The sequence below is a fragment of the Macrotis lagotis genome, chromosome 1, assembly GCF_037893015.1.
Source record: "Macrotis lagotis isolate mMagLag1 chromosome 1, bilby.v1.9.chrom.fasta, whole genome shotgun sequence".
In the NCBI taxonomy this organism is placed as follows: domain Eukaryota; kingdom Metazoa; phylum Chordata; class Mammalia; order Peramelemorphia; family Peramelidae; genus Macrotis; species Macrotis lagotis.
This window is the reverse complement of record NC_133658.1, coordinates 315158614-315177870: the sequence shown is the minus strand read 5'-3', so window position 1 is coordinate 315177870 and position 19257 is coordinate 315158614. Positions and strand designations below refer to the sequence as shown.

The following is a 19257-nucleotide window of genomic DNA, read 5'->3' as shown; positions in this document are numbered from 1 at the left end:
TATATCTATCCTTAGACCATCAATAGCACTACTAGGCATATGTACCCCCAAAGAGATAAAAGAGAGAGAAGATCCATTTGTAAAAAAAAATATTAATAACAAAAAAGGTGGATGGTAACAAAGAAGGTAGATATCTAATTAACAAATGCCTGAACAAATTTTGGTTTATGAATTCATTACAATATTATATCCTGTAAGAAAGGAAATATGAAGAATTCATATTAAGTTGGAAAGACTTGCATGAACTAATGCTCAGTGAAAGAAACAGAAAGAGAAAAAGCTTACAAATGACCACCGTTGTGTAAAAGGGCAACAAACATCGAGAGGCTTCAGACCTTTGTTCAAAGCAGTGACTAATCATCAACTCAGATGACTTATGAGGAAAGACACCTCCTACCTCTCAATAAGAAGTAGACTGGGAGTGTATATGAAGCCAGACATTTTCAGACATGACCAACAAATTTCTTTGTTTTGCTTACCTCTATATGGTGAAGGATAGGGGAATCAGTGATGGGGGAAAGTGCATGAACATAACTTCATTTTATAAAAAAAAAAAAATGCTAGGACATTACATTCCCTCCTTCTTGCTTTAAAAATTGTAATGAGATCAAACTGACCATTGCATCTGGAAAAGCCACCAATTAACAACAAAATACCCTTCCCTGGCCACAACCTGAAGATAGGGACTTTCTCATTTTTGCATTTGTATCTCTAAGACTTGGGGTGCTTGACATGAAATAAATATTTGATAAATTTTTTATTTATTCCCTCAAAAAAGAAGAGAGACAGGAGAGGGAAGGGAGAAAGGAAGGAAGGAAGGAAGGAAAAGAAGAGAGAGAGAGAGAGAGTCACAGTCACTAGAACTTGATTTCAGCAAGCACACCTTCCCACTCTGGAACTCAGTTTCCTCAATTGTAAAAAATGAGGGAATTGAATCTCTAAGGTCCTGTCTGGCCCTAACTCTATTATCTTATTAAGTGACTAAAATGACTTTTCCTTCCCCATTGCAAAGGGATATTTAATGTGGACAAGGCTACTTTGGGAAACCCTAAAATGTAAATTCATTCTACCCTAATCTGCTTAAATTCCTTTAAGACTTATTGTTCTATTCCAGGAAAGTGAAGTGTATAGGGAAAAGAAAAGAAGATGGGAGCTTTTGAATTCAGTTTTCTGCTTCTAAGGAAGAGAGAGAAAGAGAATTTTAGAAACTTCCAGTCAGAAAGATAAAAGGGGTCTTCAAATCATGGCTCGTAGACTTTTAAGCTAGAGGAAAACTTATAGATCATCATAGTCCAGGATCATCAACTTAGTTCTAGAAGGAACCTTAGAGTTCATCTAATCAAATTATCTTATTTTTTAAAATAAGTATATTCATTTTTCCAAATATATGCAAAGATAGTTTTTAACATTCTCTTTTTGGTAAGGTTTTGAGTTCCACATTTTTCTCCCTCCCTTCCCTCACCCTCTCTAGAAAGCTTGTAATCTAATATAGGTTATATATGTATAACTATGTTAAACATTTTTCCATATTAATCATTCAACTATCTCATTTTACAAAAGAGGAAACCGAGGTTTGGACTGAGGAAGTGATTTGGCCAAAATGACATAGGCAGTTACAAGGAAAGCTGGATTTGAAGTGAGGTTCTTTGACAGCAGATTCAGTGCTCCACTGTACCTCAAGTTGAGCTTGAGAAATATCTCAAGAGAGTTGAGCAAAAAGAAAATAAAGTCTAATATAATCGTTAGACTAAGATAACCTTGTCACTCTTCCTAGGAGATATCACCGAGGAAATGTATTCCCAGAAATGATGATGGGTAAATCACAAAAGAATAAAGAATAATGAGTGAATAGCTTTGCTGCAATAATTAATAATAATAATTACATATTTTAAAGTACTTTGTTTTGCCAAAAGCTTTACAAATATTATTTCATTTAATTCTCACAATAATTTTGAGAGGTAAGTGCTATTATTATTATTCTAACTTCACAGATGAGAAAACTAGTGCACAGAGGTTAAGTGACTTGTCCAGGGTTATATGGCTGGGAAGTATGTGAGGCTAGACTCAATCTTCCTGACTACAGGCCCAGTGTTCTATACCTTGCTACTATCTAACTGCCTATTAGCCAAAAAATATCAAATGACAACATTTAGTGAGACCCTACTATGTACAGAACACTTCAGAGGCCTCCAGGCCATTGGATAAATCCCCAAAGAGAATTTGTGGGAAGACATACACAAGAGTGGTACAAGATGAAAAAGGGTGGCTGAGTGAAATTATAGCCAAAGGAATGGCTATATATGACTCATGAATACAATGGAAACAAAGGTAATTACATTCCTCTCTATAGCACAATACTAAGTTTATAAATCCAAAGCTTAAGATGACTCTCAGGTTCTGGAAAGCTAGGAACAAGGACCTTGAGGAACCAAAAAGGGGGAAAGATTGCTTTAAACTTGAACATTATCTATGGAGGAGTCAAAATGGAGGCTTCTTGGGGCCACACAATAAAAAGAATGAGGTCTGGAAAAACTATTTGAACTTTCTAATTATTTGAGAAACATATAATCAGATACTCCCTTAATATATATTCAACTAGTAAATATAGTTTCAAATGATTAAAACTTCAGTATTGGCAGGTTGTGGGAAGTCATCCATGCTACTCTCTTACCTTGCTAGTGGAACTGCAGATTAAAGGCAAAAATTTTGTGGACAGCAACATGGAAAGATATAATAAAAATAACAAATTTATTCTTGCTCTTTAACCCAGTGATGCTACCACAAAAACTTTATTCTAAGGATGTTATTGAAAAGGGAGAAAAATACCTATTGCTACACATGTTCTAGCAGATTTTATTGGTAAGAGGGGAGAAAAAATAGGAAATGATACAGATAGAGAGCTCAGAGATTGGAGCATGATGGAAGAATTAGGATGTATAAATGTGATGGAATATTATTGCATCATTGAAATGGTTCCTATGAAAAATAAAGTAAGACTCATATGAAGTGATGCCAGGGGAAGAAAGCAGTATACCTCATTCAACCATTTAGGGATTGAATAGGGACAGAACCTACCTGTGATTTCATTGCTACAGGAAATCCCCAGATGAGAAAACTTCCTCTGCTAATGCAGGTCAGCACTCCTGAGTCTTAGAAGTTGCCTAAAGCATTCAGAAGTTAAATGAATTACGGAAGTAAGACAACCAGTATGTGTCAGAGATGGTTATAAACCTAGGTCACCCTAGTTCAGAGACCAACTCTACATCTATGATACCACATATCTAGGTAAACAAAGGTGCTCTGTTTCCATCTGTTTTCTCCTCTGTTTTTCTTTTTTTTAAGGTTGTTTTTTTTTTTGCAAGACAAATGGGGTTAAGTGGCTTGCCCAAGGCCACACAGCCAGGTAATTATTAAGTGTCTGAGACCGGATTTGAACTCAGGTACTCCTGACTCCAGGGCCAGTGCTTTATCCACTATGCCACCTAGCTGCCCCCTCCTCTGTTTTTTTTTTTACTATTTTTACTTATAAAAATTTTACTTATGGATTTACTTATGGAAAAACAGATCAGAAGGAAAAATACTTATTTTGTTTAAAATTAATACATACTTTTAAAAAGAAATTTGAAATTTCTTGATTTAAAATTGTTTAATTATTTAAAATTTCTTAATTATTTAGTTTGAACTCCAAGTACTAATCTTATAATGAATAGGTAAGTGATTTGCCCAAGGCCATACAGCCAATATATGTCAAAGTCCTAATTTAAGTCTCTCTGACTCCATACCTGGCTGTCTATCTACCATGTCATGTTGCTTCCAACAAATAAATGAGATTTCAAAATTAAACAAAAAAAATCAGGGTGAGGTAGAAAAGAAAATTGGGTTACACTCCAGATATCTCTATTTCTAAGTTTCTATCCTATTGGAATAGATCTTCAAGTTTCCTGAAATCATTTCTAAAAAGACCAAGCATATCAGTTGTTTCCAGTGCTTGGTCTAGCAATAGTTACACTCTAGTGTTTAGAATACAATAAATGTCTAGGCTTTTATTGCAAGTATGACTTAGTAACTTAGTTATGATATTTAATAAGAAAAACAGTTATCACCTCCTTAGTGTCTTATCAAGTGTAACATTATTCTTCTCATTAAATCTGAGGAGGTCTTTTTCTTTACTCAGTGGTAAGTGGGAGTAAATAGAAATAAGTGGTCAATGAGATTTTTGTCCCATCAAGAGGTTCAAAATCTAGAAATGTTTTGAGAATCACTACAATGGAGGGGCCATGCTGAGTTGGCAAAGGTAATACATATTCAGAAAAGGGAATGAGTCTTTGGAAGACAAAACAGGATGATACAGCAGAAAGAATAAGAGATTTGAAGGTTTTTAGGACCTAGGTGCTAGTCTGACTTGGCCATTAGCCATTTATGGTGACCTTGGACATGTCACATCATCTCCTTGGAATTTAATTTTCTCACCTATAAAATTGAGGATATGAGACCAATCATCATTACAGTCCCATCCAATTCTAAATACTCAGGTCCTATGTTGACAAGTCTTCTGGAATTTTTTTTTTTTAGGTTTTTGCTAGGCAAATGGGGTTAAGTGGCTTGCCCAAGGCCACACAGCTAGGTAATTATTAAGTGTCTGAGGCCAGATTTGAACCCAGGTACTCCTGACTCCAAGGCCGGTGCTTTATCCACTACGCCACCTAGCTGCCCCTGGAATTATTTTTAAAAACCATTCATTAGAGATATGCTAATGCTTTGTATGATATTTGTTTGTTTTCAATAGTCAGTGGAAACTTCCCATGCACACCTCTGATGACCCATCTAAAATAATTTTTTCAGAAAGAAATTCTAAAAAGTCAGTACTTTCTTGAATTGTATTTCATCAAAAGTTACTAAAATGTTCTCTTAGATCATTCTCAAGAATAAAAATGTGTCTTAATTAGCATTCTTGTTTTCAGTGGAATTTTCAAGTTTCTAAAACTATTTATAAAAAAAGCAAAAAAAACCAAGTTCAAGTTCTCACTCAGACCTCACTTAATACTTGATTTGTTTCTTTAATACCCTTATCATAATTAATTTTGTATGGTAGAGTGTTGGACTTGAAGTCAGGAAAATGTGAGTTCACATACCACCTTAGATACTTAATAGTTGTGTGATCCTGGGCAAGTCACTAAATCTATCTGTTTCATTTTCTTCCTCTATAAAGTGGCAGACTCACATAGGGTTGCTATGAGGATCAAATGAGTTAATATATTTAAAATGCTTTGTAAACCTTAAAGGGTTATATAAATTCTAGCTGTTGTTTTTATTATAAATTATTACTTCAGGATGCGAATACTCCTGTAAGTCCTCTGAGAGTAGGGACTATTGGTCTTCTTTTTCTTTGTATTTTCCCCAGTTTCTAAGACAGATAAGCACTCATCTACAATAAGGCAAACTAAAATTCGTCCATGTTTGCTCATCCTGGCTATGACCTCCCATAGAGGGCTAGACACTTAATAAATATTTGTTAAATTAAACTAAATTCCTGGTTTTTAAAATGTTTATTTCCAACCAAGCAAAATGAAATTCCTAGTCACTGGGAAGGGAGGATGAGGGGAAGGGAACATGGCTCAGGGAAATGACCCCAAAATAAAATCATTTAGATGTTCAGAATACATCATATATCACTCATCAACACTTGCAAACATCACCAAATTTTACTCCGGCCTTTTCCACTTCTGTAAAGATAACACACTGTCTTTAGAAATTTATAAAATCAAATAGTGTTAATAAAAGGGCTAATTGTTGACCACATTATCAAAAAGAAGTCTTAAGGAGCTCCTTCACCCACAAGTCTAGTAATGATTAGACTAACGAAGGACCAGAGATTGCTTAGCATAAATATGTTCACATTTAAACACAATTATCATATTAGAATTTTGCTTTAGATGCCATTGAGAGAACCCTCTGCTTTCTGGAGAAATAAATTCTCCCAAAGTCATCCTTAATAGAAGCCCCAGCAATCTCTAATAAATTCCACAGGAGGTCTGTGCTGACCAGGAGTCAGTGTAAGCAAAGGAGCTTCACCCTCTCAATTTTGTCTCTATCACCCACACAGATGGAATGTCCTCCTCCGTCATATAATAGAGCGAATTTTTATTGAGAGTGGAATTTGGATATTATGCAGAAATTACTTGATGTTTATCTACCTAATAATATCATAAGATTAAAGACAGACAGACAGGAAGGAAGGAAGAAAGGACCTGATTGTTCTTTAAAAGTTTTGCTAATGGAAACACCTGAGGCCCCTGTCAACTAAATAATATTAAACTTAGTCCCCCTGAACAAATGGAGCAAACATTTATTGAAGAATATCATACATAGGCATATCTATGATCCAAATTTGGGGCTGCTATAAAAAGTCCAGGATCAAGTTTGCTGGAATCAGGTTGATAAAGGGTTGGAATGTCAAAATACAATCCATTTCCCAGTCCAGAGCCTTGTGAATATATTTCCTGACTGTATCAGGCAACAATCCCTAAAGAATAAAGGATGCCAACAAAAATGCCATGATCATTCCTGCCAAGAGTCAGGCATATCAACTTAAGTCATGTCACATATGAAATTTCATGAGGACTACTGTCCAGTAGAACATGCTCAAAATCAGCACATCCTATATCATCTGCTTGGAAGCTGGCTAATCAACTTTGGTTAGAAGTGAGAACTATTTCTGTTGCAAAACAATACTCTCTTGGAACCTTAATAGGCAATTTGCTTTTTTTTTTTAAGATACAAATCCATTTGTGTCAGGCCTTCCCTTCCAGCTTCCTTAGCAACAGCTTGGACAGGAATTTAAAAGGTAAACATGATTCTAGCCTATTCCTAATCCCCCTCGAAAAAAAAAACTTTAATGAAAGCTCTTTTCTTAAATCTATGGGATGTTTAAATGAGTTTGTAATAGTAATGGCATCCAATGGGTAGAAAAGGTTTGAAAAGGAAAGAAGTTAGCTAAAAACAGAAGAGCAATGGTCAAGATGGTGAAGGAGGAAAGAATTGAGGATAGGTTTCTGCTTGTTTTTTTTTTTTTTTACTTCTAAAATGATCTAGTCTAAGTCTTTTAAAGCCCCAAACGGAGCTAGCTTTTCAAACCACTCAGAAATGGCAAGGAGCTTATGCAGTGGGACCTGCACTGATGCAGCTCTCAGAGATCAGAGGAGTTTTTCCCTCTTCAGACACAATCCTTTCATGTCAATACATGGCCCCCTTCCTGGTGCAGCTTCCCACCCTACCCCATCTCCCACCTTTTGAACTTTCCTCCTGCTACTGGAAGGAGACCACCACTGATAAGACCTAACCCTGTTTTTTTCAGGGGAAACATTTATACGGGGAAAAAAGTTTCTCAGACATTTAAGAAATCCCTGAGCTGGGTTTAATTAACAGATCAGCCATGTTCCTTTAGTGAACATAAGTATTTCCTAGTTGTAGACTTACATGGACTAAAATAGCCACTTAGCATCAAACATATCACAAAGCAAAAAAAAAAAAAAAAAAAAAAAGGAGTCCTGGGGTGGAGGAGACAACATAATTAAACAGCTTGAAGTGCATTTTCAATAAGACTTTCCCCCAAGTATTCAATAGACTTCATGGGAATGATAGCCTTTCATAATTTGGTAAGGTCTGCATCATTTCACTTCAAAAAGGTATTATTTAGAAGTTCAAAATCGTGCTTGTGCTCCTTTTTTCTCTTGGCAGCAAAGAACAAACATATTATCATGTTTTTGAAAGATGAAATTAAATGCTGAAATATTTAAATAAATTAAATTTAGAGATAATTATATTCACACACAAATATACATATAGTCAGTCAATTGGTCAAATTCAGTTTATTAAGCACCTGTTATAGGCAAGGTACTGTACTAAGTGATATAAATACAAAAAAAGGCAAAAGACAATTCCTGTACTGAGATTATAGCAGATATGCGTGTATGTATGTATGTGTGTGTGTCTATAAAATCATCTCCAGATCTCAGTTTGCTATCTCTATAGTAACTCACTGCCTTTTTCTAGTGTTCACCTCTAAATATTATATCTCCTTGGAATCCAAATACAGAGTAATGTAGCCAAGTAATATATTTTTATTTATATTTTAAAAAATATTTTAACAATCAAGGTAATATCTTTAAGAAAGGGAGGGGAAAGAGTTTCATACATACATACATACATATATATGTATATAATATATATATATATATTTCTCTTACCTATTGAGACCTAAAGAAAGGCATAAATACTGAATTTCTAGGTACCTTTCCTGTACAGGCACCTGATATATACATACATATATATAGTGGAGCTTACCTATATATATAGGTAAGCTCCACTATTACTAATGGAAATTATAGACATAAATGTCCCTTGAATTAAAGCAAGAACAAGCCCCTTAGGGCCCTATCCTACAGCCCTTCCATGAACCTAAAATCCCATCAGAATCAATGGGAATTACATGCAAGTGAGAGCTGCAGGCTTGGAATAATGGTAACATCACTATAATTAAGGTTGAATAGACATTTCGGTGATTAACCTTGATTTTAGGAAATCTATATTTTGGCCTTTACAATCTGAATAGAGCTATTTTATCTTTCCTTTTCATGTACTTTTGTAATAAAGCAATCATAAAAAAAATGAGAAAACTAGGGAACTGAGATGGGAGCATGATGGTCACAAATAGACAGGAAAGACTAAATTTCTGATTATAAGCAAAGAATAGCAGATTTGACCTAACAAACAAAACCTTGGACAGAATGAAAACTGAATGAGGGAAGAATATTGTTCTGAATGAAGAGCACACATTCTTCCAGGTCTCTAACCCCAACCTTGGTTAATCAAAAAAGACTCAGCTATATAGAACAGGGATAATCAGAGTTGGGCTGTAGTGATACAGAACTTTCAGGATAATGTCAACTCAAGCCTACGGTGATCATTTTTCCTATGTCAAAATGACACTTAATTTTCTCATTGTAAAGCCACCAACTAAGAATAGGAAAAAAGGCAGGGTAAGTGTTGGTGGGGGAGTGAGAGTACCCATAAACTGAATCTTTTGCCATTTACCTTAACTAACATGCTTTCTAAATGGGCATGCTTCTTATTTACCATCACACACAGGCAGCCTGCCTTCCCCAGTCCTTTTAGCTGGAAGAAGCATGGCAAGAAAACATATTAGGAAAGTAGAAAACCCACGTCCTAATCTTAGCTCTTCTATTTTCCAACTTTGTGACCCTGGATGGGTCACTCTACTGTCCTAAAATCTTTTGCTTATCTATAAAATAAGATTGTTGGACTAGAATTCAAGTGAGTCTAATCTGGTCCACAAGCCCACCCAAGATCAGTTCAAGGAAGATTAAAATGGAACTGGGAAATATCTAACAAAATAAATATAAATATAATAAATTCCAAATAATATTACGTTTTTAAAACTAAGACAACATTAGGGCCAACAGAGATTTTTATCTATGGGTTAGCAGCCTTATTTCTATTTGAGTTTGAAGCCATTGGATTAACTACACCTTTAAAGATCTTTCTGCTTCTAACTCTAGATTCATATTTCCCTAGCACTCATCCTATATGTTTTTTGGTTAAATTTATGACAGAACAATGTATGTATTACTCTCATTTATGCTAAGGATGAACCTAATAAAATCAACAGCAAACCAATCTGCAGGGCACTGTCTATGGGTAAAGTTCATGTTTAAAAACAGAGAAAGTCCATACCCAGATCACATAGTGGAATATAAAGAATAGTCCAAGTACTAAAACATATTGATATACCCAAATTGCTTTTCATATTAAAGAAATAATAATAATTTTTTGAATGATGGGTGCTATGTCTATGACAGCTTGAAGTTCATATAGGTGGCTTAGGACTGGGGATCATGCTAATACCATATAGAAAACCGAATCTCCTTTTAGTGCAATAAACTTATAGATGTGTAACTTTGTAGTACCCCAATTTGTCTTGATATCCTAGATGATAATTTTTCACTGAAACATTTCCTATCCTTTTGAAAAAAGCCAGAATTGATTACTATAAAATAAATAATCTCCAACCATTTTAGAACACTGACAATATCACCAGAGGAAGAGTCTTAGAAGATTTTTAAAAATCCAGGTTGGGACATGAATCCAGAGAGATTAAATCCACTGGGTGCAGTCTTTTAAATGACTTAAAATTACATTGTTCAAATCTGGTTTCAGATACTTACTAGCTGTGTGACCCTGGACAATTCATTTAACCCTGTTTGCCTCAGTTTCCTCATCTGCAAAATGTAATGAGAAGGAAATGGCAAACTATTTCAGTATCATTGCCAAGAAAACTCCAAATAAGGTGACAAAGAGTCCAATATGGCTCAACAACAACCAAAACAACAGACCTTGCAGGGGACTCTATACCTAACATTCATTGAATTAACCAGCACTGCATTTGGGAGATGAACTCTGTGCTTAGACTTACAAATCCCAAGGCAATCCTTTTGATTTTCAGTAATATCTTATCCCAGGAGAAAAAAAAATGTTGTCATCCAGCTCAAGTGTTTGTTTATCTGTTTTTCAGGGCAAGAGGCTGCATCTCAGCTCCCCCTCTCCAAGGGATAGAAAAGATAGAATTTTCTGGTACAATAAGTCATTCATGGAACAAGTATATTTGGGCAGTGCAAATTTACCCACTGGGCTCCTTAATGTCTCAATTCCTCTTCTATCCTGATCCGGTCGATCCTTAAGTCAATTCCTAAAGTCACCAATAGGAAAACCAAAATGGATGGGGAACATGAGCCTTAAACTGAAAGTAACTGTTCTCTCCTCCTCAGAATCCTAAAACTGTGTATCCATCATGTACTTTCATACTTTAATTTTTGTTGTTATTTTAGCTACTAAGGTATATGTCTTTTCCTTCTTATGAGACTTTAAATGTGCCTAACACATTTTTCCATCCTGGTTTGGTTCCCTACACATCCACAGAGGTTTGTTGGATAGATGAATGAATGGTGAATGAGTTGAATCACCAATAGTCAATGCCATCTACTGATGGTCCCTCAATATGTTTTCAACAAGTGAAAACCATTTTCTTCTTGTTGTTTCTGTTCTTTTCAGACTTTCTAACCTATATACATGGACAGAAAAGGTTGATTCAATTCTGTGTCCCCCATATCTTTCCACACCTCTACAGATGTAATCCCTCTTGAAACTAGACATGAATTTCATGACTTCTAAACCATTCTCAACTTTTAGGCACCTTGATAAAACAGGCATCTCATTTCTGCTTCCCTTTACCCACCCAAACACAGCTTTACAGACCTAAAGTCAAAGGTGATTCTAAGTAAAAACTTGGGACATATATTTTTATCTTTCAAAAATCAAGCTTCCAAAACAGAACACATGAATTTGGTGAAGTGCTCTTTCTTCTCCTAAGAAAGGGACTGCCAAGGGCCAAGGCAGGAAAGAATGCAAAAATCTTCCTGACAATGCTGATGTGAAGGGTGGGATGAGGAGAGTGGTAATGAAGTAGAAGATGAAGGTGAGCAGCTCTTAAGGCTCCTTTTCTGATCAAGGACAATAAATCAGCCTCCAGATAGCAGATTCTCATGTTTTCACTTTTGTAAAGTCTCCCTTCAAGTAATGTTGAGAACTCAACACAAGGAGATATTTCAGCTTACTTACAGCCTTATTAAAAACACTAAATCCAAAGATGTTAAAAGGCTATAATTGTCCTCATTCAAACTGGGAAAATAAATCTATTTGCTTTTTTTTCTTTTATGACACTCTTTAAAAAAAAATAAATTCATCTATATTCTCAGGAACAGCTCTTTCTTTTTCTTTCTTCATTCAAGACACCTGTGCAATTCAAAACCAACTTTTGAGCAGAAGGCAAGAAGGGGAAAACACACACACACACACACACACACACACACACACACACACACACACACACACACTATTTAATTCTGATTTCCTGACACTAGAGATGAGCTTGTGCTCTTCTGCTTATTCGGACTGTAAGTGAGACTATTTTAATGGGCTAGTGGATTTTATAGGTCTGTTCTAATGTAAATTTTCTTGGTCACCTAAGGCTGGCTGGACAACTTAATGTGTCAGCTTTCTATAATGCAGATCACAGTTTCCCATCTCAGTACTGACTTCAGTGCTGGAAGCTAAATTGTAGTACCAAAGGCTTCAACTTCTAGTCTCCTCCCCGTTCTCTTGAAGGATCAAGGGGCTATTGCCCTCTAGCATGGACCCCAGTGTGACCGTCTTCCTCTTCATTCTTCAATCCCTCCCAGAAGACAGCCCCAACCAGCACAGTTAACTTGCTGAGTATTGAAGACCTACAGCCCCGCTCACAAGTTAAGCACCCCAAGGCAAAAACAGTACCTTTGGCGGTGCAGTGGTCCAAGTGAATGCAAATTTATTGAAAGCATTTTCTAGAGGTTTTCCATAATACCATTTATGTCTTCAGGAATTGTTTCGCTAAGACTAGTTTAGGGTGAAAACATTTTAGAGACTATCTCTGCAGATGAAATATGAGGTACTAACCTTTTTTCACATGCCCAGATGTTAAGTTCATTTTCATCACATTTATGCAAATTTCATTTGAACAGTAAATCAAAAGAAAGCTTAAATCATTGTACACTATTAAAAAATCAACACTAAATCCGGTTTACTCCCGGTGATATTAACATAAAGTCACACTTAAGAGAATGAGGAAAAAGAACAGATGTCATTTTAAGTTCTCCAACCTAAGCATCAGCTAAATGGAGAGGGGAAGAGAAAAATTTCTGGACATCATAAAAGATGAATTTATGTATCTGGCTATTAACTGATCGTGACTTTAGCAAATTAAAGGCATGCTTTGTTTATGATACCCCAAGTAACCCTGTTACAAATCAAAGCTCTCTGAAGTTGTCTCAAACTTTAGAAAAATAAGTCAACTGTGTGTGTGTGGGGGGGGGGGGGGTTGGGAGTAGAATCTCTGTTCACATTTGGGTCTGTAGCCGTGAGAAGGTTCAAAGGCAGAATCTTGCTATATTCTGGAGTCTGGGAGATCTTTCCTCTAAGGGGAGAAAAAGTTAATTCATAGGGCTCATCGGGCTTACATTTGTCAAGGAGCAGGACGTCAATGCTATCATTATCAGGCAAATCAGCCAGGCGTTTAATGGCAGAATCAGGAGACATTTGCACTCCACTATCAGAATGACATCATAACTAAAATAGCTTTCAGCAAGAAGCGACTATTCACAGAGCAAAGAAACAGAGTGAAATACAAGAGTTCCCCACTTTTCTTCCTCCACCAGGCTCCGCAATCCAGTCTCAGATGGTCCCCTTTCAGTACCCTGACCTCCTCCAGCCATTCCATCAGGAGGACTGAGTAGAAATCAGAACTACATTTTTAAAGTTACTTTTCATCCAGGTTCTAAATTTAAATATATACATATATATTCATACATATAAATATATACATTTTAAAATGACAGACCGAGGGACTTTAAAAAAAAATCACTAACCATCTCATTCAGCAATGACTGGGGTGCTCAATGACCACAGGATTTGTAACACTTTCTCAATTCCTCAATCCCCCTCATTTTTAGTGAAAATGCTCCGGTCAATCTGCATCAAACAACTAGAAAGAGATCATTTTGAGGGAGAGGGGGAGGTTAAATGATAAGCTCTTTCTGGGTTGTTGTTTTTTTTTTATTTGCTTAAGAAAAAAAAAAAAAAACACAGGCGGACACTCACTCCCGAGGACGCACACAACCTCAGGGTCTCGGCACCGTAATGAGCTGAATGATGGGGAGAAGACTAGCATTTTCTTCCACAGTAGCTACAGCAACACACCACCGAGCCACAGATATCAACACTATACATTTGCAAAAATAATCCTTTTCAAAGTCTCCCTACAGGTAGATGCATAGCACAGGGAAAGAAAAAGGAATCCACATTCACGCATACACAAAACACCAGTAACAACACCTCACCTTGCCTAAATCGGAGGGGAAAGTTAGGAAAGACAGAAAACCTAAAGTCCCCGAGGCTATAGAAAAATCCCGCTCTGAAGCAGCCGCCCCAGAGACCAGCCGGGAATTTTCGGCTTTCAGAAACACTTCCCATCTTATTTGCACTTAACCTATTGATGTTCTTATGCAGGTCACTTACTTTGGAATATGTTTGAACCGTTTTAAATCATGCAGATCTCCGCGATTTTCACTTGGGTTTGCAAACAAGTTTCATGGAGGAAAGAGGAGGAAGGAAAAAAAAAAGATCCAATTATGCAAATCTGCTCCGGGATAGGTGGTGAATATTCAGTATGACGAGGCTACTGTAATAGTTCAATGCTACACACTGTACTGGACAGATTTATGGGGGCGCGTCACCGCTACGCCAGGTCCTGCTCGCCAGATCATCTTGAAGTTAATTAAAGCCGTAATGTCCACTTTTTCCCAGCGACCCTCCTTACTTGGGTTTATTATTTCAACACCAAAGCTGGGGGGGGGCCCCGCGGGGGAAGTGGGGGGGGGACGCAAATCTTGCCCGCTCGCCTTTCTTTTTATCTTCTTTTCCCCTCCCCTTTTCTTACTCTCCTCTTCCTCTTGTTTTTTTACTCTCCCTCTTTTTTTCTCTCCCCTCCCTTTCCTCCTAGAAGTTGCCTTCCACTTTAGGAACAAATATTTGAGCTACAGGAAAAGAAGATTTTTAGAAATAACCCAGAGGATTAAATAAAAATATATTTGCTTCTCTGAAACTAGGAGAGAAAGCGTTCTGACCCCGTTGACTCTCTCCTCTTCTGCCATCCTCCCCCAACTCCCCAAGTTTGCCAAACCCCATTGTAGTTCGGCTCCAAGCAGCCAGTCCTCTTCTTTTTGTGGCAGCTTCTAAACTTAATTATAACACTTAAAACTAATCATTCGTCCATCGCTTCTCCCCCACTCCATCCCCATCTTTTCACCTCCTTCCTCCCTGCAACACAAACCCAAACACTCTCCCTTCCCGCCCCGGTCTCTCCCCTCCCCTCCCCTTGGCGTCCACTCCACCCCTAGAAGCTGGGCTACCGCTATCTCTATCAGCGGGTCAAATCAGCTCAGCAAACACGGCCCCTGTTGGATTTATTTTAAACTGCACAGCCCTGTGAAAAGCACTCACTACACGCTGAAGCACAGACAGACAGTAGTAACACACACACACACACACACACACACACACACACACACACGCACGCACACACGCGCGCCCGCGAGCGCGCGCACAGGCACACACACATTCGCTCACATACACTCTCCTTCAGTGGGGGGGGGGGGGGTCGCGTGGGGGTGGAGGGTAATAGAGACCAGCTTCCCTACAACTGCCTGGTATCGGCGAGTTCTTCTCATTGTCTGTCCGTGCTTTCTGCATAACAAACAGAGCCGGCAGGCTCTCTCGCTGGGGCTGGCTTGCAGGGACTCCTTTAAGCCAACTCATTTTCTACTGAAGAGCAAAGAGAAATCACGTCTTCTCCTAGACACTATTATAGACATAACAATATCCTCCCAACAAAACCCCTTCTGCAGAAACACCCGGGCTCACAAATAGGCTGTTTACTGTTACTCCCCATGCCTCCTCTTCCTCCGAGCCCCTCCTCCTCCATTTTAAAGCAAAGCCCCCCCCACCCCTCTTCCCCTGCCAGACTCATCCCTTATCTTCTTTCCCCCTTCCCAGTTAACCACCCCCCCCTTCACATACACACACACACACAAACACACAAACATAAAACGCAAACATTTACCAAACCCACGGGGTCCTTTAACTATTTCTCCAAGAGACAGACGGCAGACACCGATTCACGAATGCAGAAGTCAAAAAAACTTAACTTTCCACCTGTCCCCAAAGAAACCTCTTCTGTAGTTTCCCTAGAAGACTATGAGACCAAAAAAAAAAAAATCTCCATCCCCCGCCACACCTCCCACTACCTTCTCTCTCTCTTTTTTTTAAAGTTCGCTGGCGTCTGCGTTTCAACCTTCCCTCATATTATATACATCTATCTATATACATAGAGTCTATATTTTAAATTATTTGCAAAACTGCAACAGATGGGCGCATTGAGATCTGGATTCTTTCCTACTCGTCATCAAAGAAAAGCTCTCTCTTTTTCTCTCTCCCTATTTTTTTTTTGCCTAAAATATATCCCGGGTCCCGCCTACGACTGTTTTCCTTAATTCTTCATCTTTGCAAAATAATTCTCAAAGCAAAGCAGAAGCATTATCAGGCAAAGATTTTCACTGCCCAGTTCTGCATGGGGGGTTGGGGGGGGGGAAGTGAGGGGCTGGGGGAGCGGCATTCCAGTCTGTCTCCACCGTCACTTTCCCAATACCTTTTCCCCATCCCCAGAACCCAGGTTCCTAACCGGCGTCCCCCTCCCACCTCTAAATACCTTCCCCCTCTCGCCCCCCATTAGGTCCCCACCCCTAGTTTCTCTCCTTGTTCTCTCTCTCTCTCTCTCTCTCTCTCTCTCTCTCTCTCTCTCTCTCTCTCTCTCTCACACACACACACATCTAAGTTTTCTCTAGAACCTGTTACTTATTTTTTTTTTAATATATAGTGCTTGGATTAAAAAAAAAAAAACGGCCCGGATTTGAGGCTGACAGGTGCTCCCTGGCTCCCGGGCAGTGTTTGCAGGCAAACTCTCCTTTACCTGAGCTCCAAAGGTTTAAACCCAGAGCTGACATTTAATGCATACTTGAATGTCACAACGTTCGCTCAAAGCATTATGCACGACTCCCTATTCATAAGAGGTCGATTAGAGCACAAAATGGCAGGTCTCCCCGGCACTTGAATCTCACAAGTTTGACACATGGTATGCATCAGCTAACTTTGATTAAAAAAAATGGTTACAAATTACACTCCGGCTGAGCCGGAATCCTGCAAGGGAGAGGCAAAGAAGGGAGGAGAGACAGAGATAGAAGAAAGAAGGGAGGGAAAAAAATGTTTAAAAGTCACTTCTTCAAAAGTTTACTAGGGCTACAGCCTTTTCTCTCCCACCCCCCCTCTCACTCCCCCACTACCCCCTCCAAAAGTTTTTCTGGGAACTTAAGGAAAGACTCACTCAGACGGGGGGGGGGGAGAACAGAAGGGGGACGAAAAGTGGGAGGGGGCAGGGAAAGAGGGTAGCGCCTGGATCCCCTCTCGCAGCTGCCTCCTGAAAATCCGGGGCAACTCTTCGGCAAAGTAACGGTTTAGGGGCTTGGGCGGGGGCTGGGGTTGGAGTGGGGGTGGGGTGGGGGGAGAAAAGGAGGCGAGACAGACGGGGCTCTTTCTCTCCAGCCTAAGTTCTATAGCGCCATTCAATGGCTCCTCGCCTCCTTTCATTATTTTCTCCTTCTCCCCTGACAGCCCTTCTTGCAAACGTCACAGCTATGGATATTTAATTATACTGTATTTTTTTAATCACGGTGGAAAAAAACGGCAGGCCTCATTGCGATGGGGGGTGGGGGGGTGGGCGGAGAGGGGAGAGGGAGAAATGCAAAGAGTCCAAACTCACTTTGCCACCTCTCGGACACTGGGTCCGGAGCCCCCCGCCCCCCCCCGCGCCCCCCACCTCCGGTACCTCCGCGAGCCCCCTCCACCTTTGTCTTCCTTACCTTAAACACTTAAAGAAACGAGTAGGGAGCAAACTCCGGCACGTAAACGAAGCGTTGTAAAAGATTGTGTTCAATGAATAATGAGGCATGTCCACATGATTGACTTGATCATTTTCTAGGGCTGAGGGGGGACAGGCGCTGCTCCGAAGTGCCACAGTCGCCCACTCCCGAAAGCCCTTCTAACTGTTTCCAACACATCCCGAGGAAAGAGTGCTTTATTTTAATCTGTCTCTTTTCAGAATAACCCTGTTCATTGATACTAATCATCCAACATCAGAAGACATTCCCATCTTTCAGCTCGGACTCCCCCTATCTGGTAGGTGGAATGCATTGTACCATTAAAAAACCTCTCCATTGTCGTCTTGGCATAATTCACAGCAACTAGATAGGTCTTGCGGCATTTAGCTTTGATGAGCCAAAAGCTGAACCCTTGATATAATAATCTACAAAGAATGGTGTGTGATCGTCCATTTTTTCTCTCTGTCTAGCAACTAAGAAACCATTTAACACAGCGCAGCTTGGTTCTGACCTTGAGCTCATGTAAACACACTTATTAAAATCTATCTATTCTCTAAGAGCTACATTCTGATTGTCAGACTCGTTACTCAGACATATATCAGCCCCTTTGCCTGTCATTACTTTGCATCCCTGCCTTTGACTAAAGAATTTTTTTATCGAGAGAGAGAGAGAGAGAGAGAGAGAGAGAGGAAAAAGCGTAATTCTTACCTGCTTCTGAAACTATTTAAAGTCTGTCTCTTTTAAAAAAAAAAAAACTCCCCGGTGAATCTTGGTGGACAGCGGGACGTGCAGCATCAGTCACAGCTCCGGCGTTTAAGAGAAGTAATCAGCGATAAAGTGACGTTGATCCGCGCTCTAACCTTGTGGCGTATTTAATGTAAATAAGCCAGTTATGTTACCAATCGCATAGATACAAAAACATAAAGGTCTTCAGCATCGCCTTCCCATTCTCTTTCCATGAGAGCCGACTTTATTTACAGACACTATTTAGGGGATCATGATAATTCTAAAACAATACTAGTGCCAAATGATTATGAAAATATGATTTTAATTAATCACGTAGTAGGCAAGGAAATTAGCATACGGTAATTAAACTTAGGGAAAAAACGTCATGGACGTTCTCTGCCTTATGGGTCCAGAATAATCATTAAACGATGGGTTTCAGGACTTAATTATCAAGCAAATAACTTTTTTTAAGCAACTTTGCAAGGTTTATCCTCAGGGCAAACGCTTTTAGTAAATAATATACAACCAGCAAAAAGCAAGGTGCCAATGTGCAATAGGTTATGTTTCTACAAAGCAGAGAAGAGAGAGGGAAGGAGGAAAAGGGCTGAATAATGCAAGTATGGATTCTATGTCCTGTAGTTGACAAAAGCCTTGGTACCTCAATAGACTCTTTGTTATGGGATTATATAATGATTGTGGGGGTAATTATGGGAAAAAAAGATTTAGTAATAATAAAAAAGTATCAAAATACGCCAATGAACAGTTTGTTTTAAAAGAAAAGACTTGCTTGTGACATTAGAAGCATGTTAATAACAGAAAGGCAGGATCCGAAAGAGTTGGCAAATAAAAAAGGAGAGAGAGAGAAAAGCCTGTG

The 19257-nt window shown here is 38.8% G+C and overlaps 1 protein-coding gene across 10 annotated transcripts in view; it reads right to left on the bottom strand.

Annotated features, from left to right (window-relative positions):
* The window catches only part of ZNF536 (zinc finger protein 536), a 590155-nt gene extending 571493 nt beyond the window's left edge, over positions 1-18662 (bottom strand). For 4 of the 10 annotated variants that reach the window (XM_074211455.1, XM_074211462.1, XM_074211457.1 and 1 more), the window contains exon 1: positions 17640-17997. The gene's annotated coding sequence lies outside the window, so the exon portion shown is untranslated. Of the gene's footprint in view, positions 1-3075; positions 3582-14184; positions 14458-17639; positions 17998-18365 lie in introns of those variants that run through there. The other 6 variants (XM_074211458.1, XM_074211460.1, XM_074211456.1 and 3 more) reach the window with 4 other exon arrangements.
* Between the last annotated feature and the right edge of the window lie 595 nt (positions 18663-19257).